General features: G+C 36.8%; 1 pseudogene; it reads right to left on the bottom strand.

The window, feature by feature from the left end:
- Nucleotides 1–1431: 1431 nt before the first annotated feature.
- LOC101534478 (serine/threonine-protein kinase 26-like) lies at nt 1432–4062 on the bottom strand (annotated as a pseudogene).
- Nucleotides 4063–5256: the final 1194 nt, after the last annotated feature.

Below are 5256 nucleotides of genomic sequence, written 5' to 3'. Positions count from 1 at the left end.
AAATAAAGAAAATTAGTGTGGGGGAGGGGATTTACGAAGAGGTAAAGAGGAAATCCCAGAGCCTTTTGGAACTGTATCATAAAAATAATGAATTAAACTACAACAAGGTGGAGGAATCCACCATGTGGGAAGGGCACTGGGAGGGGTTGGGGGAATCACAGAGCCTATGAAATTGTGTCACATAATACAACGTAACTAATTAAAAAAAAAAGAAATAATAGGGAATCACAAAGGAAAATTGCAGGGCCTGGCCCCCGAAGGGTTAACCTCACCAGGTATGCCTGCTGCACTAATCTTGCTTTTTCTTTTGCTGGTTGTGCTTGAGAAAGTTCGAGAAACTGCGGGCCAATCAAGCAGGGCATGATGTCCCTCCGCATGACTGATGGGTTTATGTTGACCTAACCACAAGCTTCCTGATACATGCGAGACATGCAATGATCAAAGAGCGTGAGAATATTCCCTGGGAGGAACTAGACAGGGTATATTAGAACAGCCTGAAGTTCCAATAAATGGCATTTTTACATGAAAAAAAAGTAATGAATTAATTAATTTTTAAAACTAAATTATGAAAGTCAAATAAAAAATAAAAAGGAAATTTGAAAAGGAAAGTACTAAGCTAATGAGTTGATTTTATTGATATTTGAAAAGGTAGACTTCAAGCAGATTGTCGAAGAGATGTACATGTGACTAACATAATGCTTCAAATGCATGTAAAACTAATTGAGGGACAAAAGAGACAGAAAAAAATCAAAATTGAAATTATAATACCTCTGTCCCAGATGTTGATATAGTATCTATTAAAAACATAAAATATTTAAATAATACTATTAAGTGACTTTAATACCTAAAAGCAAAACTTTATCTCAATGTAAACTAGAATACAGGTGTAACTATAGTAGTAAAAGTTATTCCTTACAAAATAATCTCTTTAAAATATAAAATGATAGGGCCTTGCGGCGTGGCCTAGCAGCTGAAGTCCTCGCCTTGAGTGCCCCGGCATCCCATATGGGCGCCGGTTCTAATCCCAGCAGCTCCACTTCCCATCCAGCTCCCTGCTTGTGGCCTGGGAAAGCAGTTGAGGACGGCCCAATGCATTGGGACACTGCACCCGTGTGGGAGACCCAGAAGAGGTTCCTGGTTCCCGGCTTCGGATCGGGATATTACTGGCCGTTGCGGCTCACTTGGGGAGTGAATCATTGGACGGAAGATCTTCCTCTCTGTCTCTCCTCCTCTCTGTATATCTGACTTTGTAATAAACTGAATAAATCTTTAAAAAATATATATATATATATATATATATATAAAATGGTAAACACCAACACAAAATAATTGAATAGCTTCTTTGAAATCTTCAATGTTGCAAAGATCCAAAGGCACATGGAGCTCATGAACTAAACATCATTAAACTTGAAGTCGCTTTGGTGGGTTTCTCTAGGTCCATAACATACAGAAGGCAATAATAAGTTCCCTAGGTGATTCATTTGCTGAACGCTTTTGAAACTTTTCAGTTAGTTTCTTCACCGTTTTATTTGTAAATCCAGGACAGGTGGCTTCAGCCACCACAGTGCTTTTCTCAAGTTCTTCAGTAGCCTGGTTTCGGCCGGCATTATTCTCACCCTGCTGTTTTAGTTCAGCAAACGCAGTGGTGATTATCATAGACAAACTGCTCAGGGTTTGCACCAGATCTTGCTCTGCCCCATTCTGTAGTTTCTTTGGATCAGCCTTCTTGTGCACAGTGCTTCTTGTGCTCCATTCATGATGAATATTTTCCCTGCTGGTGGACTTCAAGTCAGAGCCCTTGGAATCAGATTCTTCATCACTGTGCCCTTCTGCCTTCCATCTCTTGAAGCAATCTATCAGTTTGGTCAGATAAGAAGTCTCCTTTGAATTTTTTACAATGAATTTGTGTTTCAGAAGCCATTTAGCTGTAGGATGGAATGATGTATCTTTGTTCAGCAAGCATCAATAAACTCCTTAAACGACTTATTAAAATTTCCAACAAGGATTGGAGGGTTGTTTTGGGTATAAGAAACGGAACTCTGATTGGATACATATCAGAGTTAGGTGGCTCTCCCTTAGCTAGTTCAATAGCAGTAATCTTCAAAGACCATATGTCAGCTTTTGAGTCATAACTGACTGTTGAATAACTTCAGCAGCCATCCAAAATGGAGTTCCCACAAAAGAATTTATTTTAATTTGTGTATCTGTCAGCTGGCCAGCCATTCCAAAGTCAGCAAGTTTAACATCTCCTTGTTCTAACAGCAACATGTTGGCAGCTTTGATGTCTCAGTGAGTTTTCTGAGTGCAGATATTCCAGACCCTTCAGAATTTCCTTTAGCATCATATCAATCTGGAACTCATCAAATGGACCAGCTCATTCTTAGGTAACATTATTTCTTAAGTCGGTAGGTTGAATACCTTTCACATTTTGCTCTTGAGTTAACTATACTCACGAAGGATGTCTTTCAGAGTCATCCTAAATAGTTGACTTATATAAATCATCGGGATTTAAAACATATAAAAAATTTGTCAGTACAAGCATATTAAAATGCATATTGGTAGGGAGGTGTAAATAAGTTCTAACTTCTTTTTTAAATATTTTTATTTTGAATTTTGAATTACGTGGTACATTTTTGTATAGGCTGGGCTTCCCCCCCACCCAAACTCACACGCCCTGTCAGATTTTTCCCATTTTGTTGTAATAGTGTAGTCCTTCATAAGGAATCATAATTCATTCAGTCCCTTATTTAAGTGTACCCTGACATTGTTGGTACAGACATTGTCAGACAGTCCAGCATCCCACTGTCTGCACATGTCCAACAGTTTCAATGGGAATCCATCTTTCGTCTGGATGCAGGGATGCATGTCCTACCTTCTTAAAACAGAAGTTTTTAATAAGCGCTTGGCAATAAAATCTGGGTAAGTATTGACTCTTTTCCCAAGTTGGTGTGAAGTCCAGGCAGCTCAATAATTATCACGTTTGAGAGCATTGGGTTGAAGCATTTGCAGATAATGTGCAGCGATTGGTGTATAGGTAATTTGTAGATAATGTGTATCTCTTGGTGTGCAGTATTTACCTGCTCTTTTAGATCAAAGAGACAGTTGACCCTTATGATTAATGGTTAGAAGTTGAAAGCAATACCATTTAGCTAAGAAGGGATTCCGGTAATACTGTAAAGTTTGGTTGGCCTTCATTTTTAAAATTATTTGCTCAAACTGCACAGTATATGCCTGAGTTTAGAGAGCTTATATAAAGCTGATTGTCATGTGATTAAGTACCTAATCAAAGGGTATAATATAATTTACAGCAGCATATATTTTTCATTTTATTAAGTTGTCACATATACTATTTATACATGTTTTCTTCATGATTATCAGTACATAAGCATCATCTGTTTGTTTTTGCAAGGATATTTAAATGGATATTCTAGTTCACATGAAAATAAACAGAGTACACAGGATGATTTCCATCCACAGATAAGTTGGACTGTACAGTTCATTTTCAGTTTTATCTATGGGACTTTAAAGTGGGTAATTCATATTTTTCTATTTTAAGCCCGGTATATATTTTATACCTGCCTTAGTTCTTAACAGGGGGTATATATCAGTAGTTGTAGAATTATTGCTGTTAAGTTATGATAACTAGTGTTTTATTGTTTGGGTCTGCACAATTTTATTTTTGCACAGTGTCATTAAAAAATCTGAATAATTGCCATATATCAGAAGAATTGTTTCTAATCTAAATAGCCATTACATTCCACCCTTTAAAATCAGACATGATAAAGTTGCTGTTCTCCAGGTAATACTTTTTATTGACCTAAATCATTAACAATTACTTCTGATACATTATATTTCAAAGTAATAGATTCACTCAGTTTTTTTAACCCACTCCATAACTGAAACTCTGTTACAATTTAAAGAGGACTAAAAATAGTTTGGCACCCTATGAATTCACTGAATATTTTTGTCAAAGTGAAGCCAACAAATTTATAAATTGATTTTTTGAAACTTCAACACAACAGCATCACAGATACAATTGTGTTGCTTACTTATTCTAGCCATGGCTCCTGTACACTGCTTATATGTGAAGCATATGCCATTTTTGGGGGAAGTTTTAAAAATAAACATTTAAACATCAAGAAAATAATAATACTATTAAGTGAACTTGGTCTAAGATTTTACCACATAATAACTAAATCTTAGAATATACATTTCTTTGTGTAGTGGTCAAATATTAAAGAAAATAGACTGTATCTTGCATCATGAAATAAGTCTTTAAAAGGACTAACTCTGTGACTCAGTAAGGTAAGCCTTCACCCACAACATCAGCATCCTGTTTCCAAATATCAGTTCAAATCCTAGCTGCTCCACTTTCCATCCAGCTCCTTGCTAATGCACCTGAAAAACCAGCAGCGATGGCTCAAGTACTTGGACCTCTATGAGACACATGAGAGACTTAAGTGGGGCTTTTGAGTCTGGCTTTGTTCTGGTCCAGCCCTGGATGTTGAGACCATTTGGGAAATAAATCAGTGAATGTCTGATTCCTTTCCCTGTCACTCTGCCTTTCAAATAAATAAAGCAAATCCTTTAAAAAAGAAAAAAAAAGCCTCAGTGCTAAAGTACTGCAGTGTTGTAAAGTCATTAGAATGTATTCTCTAACATCAGTAGAAATTAATTAGAAATAAATAACTTTTAAATACGTTGTACACCTGATATTTGGAAATTGAACAATACACATGTAAAAAAAATCTGGATTTTGGGATCAACCTAAAATCACTCTAAAGGGAAATGCTTAATTTTCTTGTGCACATATTTTACAAATACAAAGTTCTGACTATTTAATGTATCATATTACAAAACAGGCCAAAAAAACATAGAATCCCTTCATAGGATCAGTAAAAGAATTGATATCCACTTAATTTTTTTAATTTTATTTTATTGGAAAGGCAAATTTTACAAAGAAGAGACGGAAAGGATGAGATCTTGCATCCACTGGTTCACTTCCCTGATGGCTGAAACAGCCAAAGGCGAGCCCATCAAAAACCAGGAGCCAGAATCTTATTCTGAATCTGCCATATGTGTGCAGTGGCCCAAGGAGTTGTGCCATCCTCTGCTTGTTTCCCAGGCCACAAACTGGGAGCTGGATGAGAAGTGGAGCAGCCTGAACATGAACTGTTACTCATATGGGATGCCAGTACTTGAAGGTTGAGGATTATCCTATTGAGCCACAGTGCTAGCCCCCAAACCCACTTATAA

Source organism: Ochotona princeps, chromosome 9 (genome assembly GCF_030435755.1).
Source record: "Ochotona princeps isolate mOchPri1 chromosome 9, mOchPri1.hap1, whole genome shotgun sequence".
Taxonomy (NCBI): Eukaryota; Metazoa; Chordata; class Mammalia; order Lagomorpha; family Ochotonidae; genus Ochotona; species Ochotona princeps.
Note: the sequence above shows the minus strand (reverse complement) of the source record. Positions and strands in the feature narration are given on the sequence as shown.